We start from the raw sequence: 8024 nt of genomic DNA, 5'->3' as shown, positions 1-8024 counted from the left end.
GTACAGTTGGCTTGAACCACCTTCAGGGCAAGTGTCTTTGTCCACCCTGTACTTCCAGCCCCTGGTGCCATCCTTCAATAATCCAGTGTGTGGAATGAATGAAAAATCTAGGAGGTGCCGCTAGGAGACTTCAACCCTAGGCTTCCAACTGCACAGGGAAGACCACTAGAGGTACATGAAAGACACCTGCTGCTTAAACCCACGTTTCACGTGAACGTGCAAATCCAATGCTCTCAGGCAGCTGTCAGGCAGGACTGGGGCTTTCTTACTCATCTTTGAGGTCCCCAAACTTCTAGCACAATACCTGGCATAGAAGAACAAGTCACATATTTGTGGAAATGCTCACTCCCATCTTCACGAGAGCTTGCTGGCCAACCAGCAGCAGGCCTGGGACTTAGGTAAGTTTCTATGGTGTCTTTTTACCTCAGCTTTGATCTTTGCCACTCCAGTGGTGCCTCTTGCCCCTCAGCAGAATGATCCATGGTTGTCCCAGTGGGCTGTAGGAGATGCAGTCTCCCAGAAGAGCTTGCTCCAAAGCCCGGTTGGCTGTGACTGCCTTATAGGCCTTCTAGAGCTTGATTGTTCAATGCTTTTCAGGCCACAAGACAAGGTTTGGTAGTATTTGGGGACCAGAGGCCCTTCATAGGCCCTCAGGTCAGGCTGTATTGGGGCTTCCCAACACCCAAACCACAGTTTTTCTCACTAGGAGTCCTGTCTAGGGAGGAGGCAGAAAAGGCCAGGAAAAAAAAAAGTCATTTCTCTAAAATGTTTTTCACCATTTCACTTTTTAATTCAGCTTCATTAGACTTACCATGTTGCATGGCCCAGTGGAATTTTTTGTTGTTTCCAAAATTTTGGCTTTTAACTTGAAGAGGGAAAAGGCAGAAGTGACAGCATCACAAGAACAGGATTTGGGGTCAGAAGACCCGAGTTCAAGCCTCAGTTCTGCAGCTAACTGGTCCTGTAACTTAGTTCACTTTCCAAGCTGCCTGGACCCAGGCTGGGTAAGTGAACCCTCCCTGTCTCAGGATGCTGAGGCCAGGGTAAGGTGAAGCCCCATGAACCTCGCACCAGCAGTGGGAGTCATCATTCCTCAGACTTTAAAATCTCCATGGCACAAGGAATTGTGTGATTTTGTGACTTTGGGAGCAACAATGGAAGGTCCCCATGTGGATAGACAATCTTTAGGGCAACCCAGATGCCACAGAGGCTATGGAATCTCTGGCCAAGATCCAGAGCCACATCTAAGCCTTGGTGTCCAAAATTTATCACCCTGAGGTCCTCAGTTCTCATTTACCTGGATATGCTCTTTTATGGGTGGACACACCTCCCATTGAGGACAGCCAACTGCCTCTTCAGTGGGGCGTATTTCTCCACTACCACAGCATATGTTCCTCTGGGACCACAATGCACATCTTTTGTCTGATGCCCCCATAGAGGTGACCACGAGTTCCCAGGAAATGTGAGAGGATGAATGAGTGGTTAGCATCTTAAGCTTTCTAGGCCTATGTTCATCAAAATATGATACATGCACATATCCCCAGAGCGATGTTTTCAGTATCCTATCTGTGATTCCAAATGTCAAGCTCCAGCAATGCAGAGGCCCATAGCTACCACCCAAACAGTCAGATAGCAGCAGCATCATTGGCCTTTTCTTGTGAGCTTATCTATTGTTTAATGAACAAACTGTGAGGCCATAGAGATGTCCTAGAGCAGGGCCACTCTCTGGCAAGGAAGCCACTGGCTGACCCCAAAGTGTTGGGGTTACTTAGCCCCCTTGGACCTCTATTTCCTTATCTACGAAATGAGTGGATAGGGCCACATGACTCCTTGTAGCTCTGACTCTGATGCCCAACATCCTTAACCTTCATCAACTCCCCACCCCCTGCCCCCAGTCCTTTGCCCCCAACCTTCCTGAGTTCTTTTCTTCTTCACTCCTGCCTTATGCCAGCCAGTGGTGCCTGTAGGCCCAGAGTTAAGCCCAGGGGTCAGGGAAGCTGGGGTCCAAATGACTGACTTTGGCCTCCATCTTTAAGTCTTCTCGTTCTCTTTATAGGCCCAGACCCATTCTGAGAATCTTATAAATCTGTGTAAACTGTCTCTGAGGAAAATTCAGGAATCGACATGCAATGCATTGAACACAATACTGGGTTCCTGGAACCCTCGAGATCTATTGACAGGGCCTCTGTGAAGAATTCCTCAGTCTGGTTCCTTTCTCCACTTTCTGCCTCAGGTGCCCAAGATCCTAGAGGCTCTTTTCAGATCAAAAGCATCTTCACTAATTAGTATTGTTTCCAGGTTGTAAGTGAATTAAATTTCTCTAGAGGATTTTCATTTTAATTGGACCCCAAATCTACACTGAAGGCTTGATAATTAAGTGATGAATTGTTTGGCCCATGGAACCAAAGAAGAGGACCATGGCTATCTCAGCCTGACACCATCCAGGGCTGTACTTTAGCTCTTCAGTAGATATCAAGGCTCACAAGATGTCTGGGCTTCTGCCACAGCAGGTCTCATCTCATGCATGCCCAAGCACATTCAGGCTACTGTCTTCAGTCCCCAAACTAAATTAATCTGCAACATCCTAGCTGCTCTTCTAGGCTCTAGGAAGATAGAAAAATGAGGTCATTGCCCTTCAGGAGTTAACTGGGGCAATACAGCACCACCCATACTTCGATAGTAAAAGTCAGATGGCAAAAATATTCAACCAGAAGTAAAAGCCACCATGGGAAGGGAGGAGAGAGTGGCTTTCTGGGAAGGTCAGGCATGTCTTTGTGAGCAGATCTTATATTGCAAGATATCATATTGAGAGAAATGCACTGCAGCTAGACAGAATGTGAAAAGGTTGACAGGAGAATCTGAAAGCTAACTGCTCCTGTGTCCCTTCTCATGCCATTTGCTTTCCTGGATCCAGGTGGGCTCTCTATCACTGCATTCACTGCTATAGCTCTGTCTCAGTTTCTTCATCAGCAAAAGGGAAGACATGTAGTATTTCTTGATACAGTTACTATGAAGAGAAAACGAGATTAAGAGCATATTAGGGTCTTACCAGATGCATGGCACACAGGAAGAGTTCAATAAAAATTATTATTAGTCTTCAGTCTATAAGGAGGAAAAAGTTATTAAAGGACAGTCTTGGCAATAGCTAAAGGAACTGTCTCTGGAGTGGAGTTGTATCCCCAAGGTCACTCCAGAGTTGTGTGCTATGGGGCCAAAGGAGCCAGATAGTCTCTAAAGACGCTATAGTTCTGTGATTCTATGGCCCTCTTGTCACCTATATATCTAGCGATGCTGAAGTGACCAGAAAAGAATTGTGGAATAGTTGACATTTGCCTCCAGTGTCCATCCTCACCCACAATGTTTTCTCTGAATCCATTTCCCCCCATTTTCTGTCCACCCACTTTCCTCTGCCCAGTCAGAGGAAATTGTCTCACCAAATGGTGTCCAGGGGATAACCCTTCAACTTGTTCTCTCTCCTGGGAATGTTTTCATAACAGGTGTCCAGAGCAGGTCCTTGGAGGGTATGAAAGAAATGTGTGGCACTTTCTCCACTCTAGGGCAGCCTGCAGGCTGGTAGGAAACAAAAACTAACATACGTGATGCCATTGACAAGTCCAAGGAGATAGTATCATAGAGATGCAGTCAAAGCAGGTTTCGTGTGAAAGGTGCAATTGGTTCTGGCCTTGAAACGGTGGTTTGGATTTTCCTGGTGAGTAGAGGAGTGGGCTTTACAGACACCAGGCAGAAGGAAACAGTAAAGCCATTGGGGATAATGAGACTGAAGAAGCTGGGTGCATTTTGGGAAGCATCCGTGTCTATGGTAGAACTGTGGAGGCAGCACAGACGGTACAGATGATGTGGGAGATGCTGTGGAGGTGCTGCCTTCTCACTCCACCTCTGGCTTCTGATTTGTTCATGCACTTCCATGCTGCGCTGCAAGAAACCTAAAGGAAGTTTTGAGAAAACATAGTAAACTATACTAGCTAAACTGCCTACAGGTGCTAATAGCAGAAGCAGGCATCTTCAGAACAAATTTATGAGCCTTGAAAAGATTTTAAATTCCTATCTAGTTTAACTCATTGTCAACAATGACTGAGCTTGATCATCCATTTTTTCTCCTACATACTTGGTTTCAAATGATCTTCTACTCCTTTCCAAATCAAGTCTTTCTTCAGTGGGGTGAAGAATTGGTCCCACTGAGATATCTGTATGTGGGGTTTTTATGTTTTTGTTTGTTTGTGTGACTACTGATAATTCAGTAGTCCTCTATAGTTCTGGGAAATTCTTGGTTATTATTTCTTTGGAAGTAGCCTCTCCTCCATCCTCAAGTATTGACCTGAAAAAAAATTGGTCTTATGGACCCATCCTTCATATTTTTTACTTGTTTTCTTCATATTTCCCATCTCTTTTCTCTTTATACTTCATTCTGGGACAATTCCTTAATTGAATCTCCTAGCTTGTCCACTGCTATTTGTTTGTGCTTTCAACCCATTCCTCAGACTTTTACTTCAAAAAATCAAAATATTAATGTCTGTTATCTGATCATTTTTACGGATAGCATATCTTCTGGCATCTCCAGTGCTAAGCCAATATATTCTGGAGTCCTGTCTTGATTGGTTTGCAAGTCTGCTTCCTCAGGTTTGGACTCTTTTGTAGTATTGGCGTTCACAAAATGTTTGGTGATTCTTAATTATGAGCTCCTTTTTGTAGCTGAGATTCCATGTTAGTCAGTTGGCTGCCTCTGTTCACTTTCTGGGGGTAGGAGGAAGACAGGATGAATGTTATGTGGGTTTTAGTCCAATCTGTTTTCCAGAAGACTAAAGAGAAGTGGGACACACCACTGGTCAAAGTATTTTAGCAGTTCGAATTCTAGGTTTGGATATATCCTGTGTTTCTAGCTCCAACCTTCTACACCCACAGCTTCTTTGGACAGAACTGCCATTTCAGTTACTACTTGGTAAGGGGAAGGATGATGGATAAGAACTCCTGGAGTCAGCTCGTCAAGCTGTTGGTTGTCTCGTTTCCTCCTGCTCTCATAATCCATGTAATCCACTATTTACATATGTGGAACCCTCTAGGAGATTGCCCCACTTTTTTAGGAATTCTTTTCTCTTGTGTAAACTATTATCTCTTTCCGTTACCAGATTTATCCCATCAGTTTTTATGCTTCCAGAATTTCTGCACCAAGGAGGTTTCTCCCATCTTGGTTTGTTCTGTTGTGGATTAAAAAGTATACTGTCTAGCTATCAATTCCAGACATTCAGGGTGAGAAAGAGGCTGGAGCTTGTGCTTAGTCCACCATCTTGAATTAGAAGTTCACTGAGGATATTAAAAACATGGTGCCATTGATTTTGGACAGCAAATCCAAAGGGTGATCTCTGGTAATATAATTGAAATGAGCAGTCAAGTTGCACAGGAGATTCATCATGTCAGGTTCAGCCATGTAATATCAGATGTACTAGTTACTCTCAGTCACATGGCCCTGAGAACAGACCCTATGGCAATAATAGCACCATCACTGATGTCTGAAGGTGCTCTAGACCTCACCTGGGGAGGGACACAAGAGTTGGTTGGATAGGGTGAATAGAGGAAGCATCAAAAGATAAATATTGACAAGAGACACAGTTGAAGGCCTAGATAAGCAAACATAGGCCAGGCCAGGAAGGTCCAGCCAGAATAAAGAGAAGCAAGCAGAAATGCAAGCATATAACAATGTCTCCCAAGAAAATGGGTATGATAGAGATTATTGCCAGACATGAGAATTCTAATAAAGTAATCAAAATTTACATAGCAGGATGAACTTTCAGAGAGGCAATGGGCAAATATTTAATAAGTGATAGGAACAGTTTGAGAAAAGCTCAGAATGATCTCTGGATCATGATCATTTGGAGCTTGGAAATAAGACTTGATCAGTATTGTTATAGTTATATGGTATTGTCTTGTTAATATAGTTGTATTATTGGGGAGTAATTCACTCTATGGCCCTGCCCATACTGTGTGACTTGGCACAAGTGACTGTATCACTCTGAGCTGTCAATTTCCTTGCCAGTAAAATGGAAATGATAATACCTTCCTTGCCTTGATATAACTTAGATGAAATATCCATAAATTGTAAGATCATTTAATATAAACAACTGGCATAATTTTGCCTGAGGCTCACTCTAACTCTCCTGGAGTTTAGGAGAAAGAGTTAACAATTCAGCATTCCTTGAAAGAGAGAAAGCAAGCCATCTCTAGACCCTGGCAAGCATTCCAGGGGTTCCTGCAAGGCTCAACTGCCACAGCCCGTGGACATACAGGTTCCCCCAAGCAATCCATTCCTCCCCAAGGGCCTTCTGTGCTAAGTACCATGCTAGATGAGGGGAACGCAAGGAACACTGCACCTTACAAGGCTGTGTCTCTAGAGCTCATGATCTAGGGGTGAAGGTAGGCCTTGAACTGGCAATTATAAAAGTGAAGCGAGTTTTATCAAAGGGAGCTGTGGGGTCCTGTGTGAGTATGAAACAGAAATCCTCTTCCAGAGCCCCCAGATGAAGTTAGGTGACCTGTTTGGTAGGTTCTTAAAGGTGAGGAAGTACCAGAAGAAGGAATGGCAAAGGGGCGACTTGTTCCAGGGAGAGGGATCAGTGTGTACAAAGACCCTGATAGTGAGGAAAGCAATGCTCTAGCCAAATATAGGAAAGATCCCCTTTCCTCAGTGATGCAGGCAATATTCCAGCTATGGGGAGCAGACACTCTGTGTCCTGAGGTCTCTGCCACAGCTGGGCAGTCCGTTTCCACAAGGTTTCTTGACCATGAGGGATAAAGAGAGGATAGCCCTGTATGCAGGTGGGCTTGCCTGAGTTTGACATTTTCACCATTTTTCATTATCAACATTGATGACATGGGAAACAAAGAAGGGCCTGTCTCCATAAAAACCCAGTGAAAGTGACTCAGAGGAATCTTAACAGAGTATTTGAACAGACTTCATTTTCAGTTTATTGGGTTTATGAGTGGAGGGAAAACTTTCTGATATTCTGCTCCTCAGAACTGGGCTAATGTTAGGAGGCCCTTAATTCCCAGAATATCAACTAAGTCTATTTCCCAAGGTTAGTTAAGACAAAATTTGTGACTTTTCAGCTATTGATCCCAATTTCTACATGGAAGCTGTTATCAGTGGTCCTAAGAAATCAGTCAGGGAGTGCAGAGGAAAACTTCCACTTGAAGTTCAGACATGACCTAAGGAATGAAATTACTCCTGTACAGGCTCCGTGGAGATAGCAAGCTCTTCAAGGAAGGATGAGTGATAAGTCTGCTGAGGTGCTCCCTGTTCACACCCACACCAGTGCTACAGGAAGCTGTCATTTTCTGGTGCTATGGAAACTACCCTACTGAAAATTATGCTCTCAACCAACTGATAAAGTTGCCCAAACATTTCACCTGAATTTAGAGTATCCTTGCCCAATTTTACAGGAGCCCTAGCTTTGTTCACATAGAATCAGACACTAAGAGTGTTTTCCACCAACAAACACTTTAATGAACAAGGTGATATCTGTACTACTACCAAGACAGGATCAGAAGTGGGCATTCCTGAAGAAGTATTTAAACACTCATCAATAATTTATCAAATAAGCTAATCATTGACTCTAGAGTTACTGCTGTCCAGCCCCACCTTGGGAATATCTGAAACAGATCAAATCAGCTGCAAGCTCAGCTATAAAATTTTTAGAACTTGGGAAAACTATACAAGTTTTTTTTTTCCAAAGAAACCAGAAGCTGTATTTATAAAGACATTGGAGGGTTTCTAATGGTTATTCAGCTGACCTGAGTGTTTTGGAATTGGTGAATATGTGAGGGGAAGATAAGACACCTTGGCACATAGCCCATGAGCACAGCAGGGGAGGGGCAAGAGAGAGGACCATGCATGAGTCCTTCTGGGTTCTCCTATAAACATTCTGATCCAGTAAGTCAGTAAAGTGTCTGGTGTTCAAAGTGGCATGTGGTAAATCCCAAAATATACCATTTCATAGGTCTGTAACCTTGGT

The sequence above is a fragment of the Marmota marmota genome, unplaced genomic scaffold (assembly GCF_001458135.2).
Source record: "Marmota marmota marmota unplaced genomic scaffold, marMar, whole genome shotgun sequence".
Taxonomy (NCBI): domain Eukaryota; kingdom Metazoa; phylum Chordata; class Mammalia; order Rodentia; family Sciuridae; genus Marmota; species Marmota marmota.
This window is presented reverse-complemented; position numbering follows the sequence as displayed.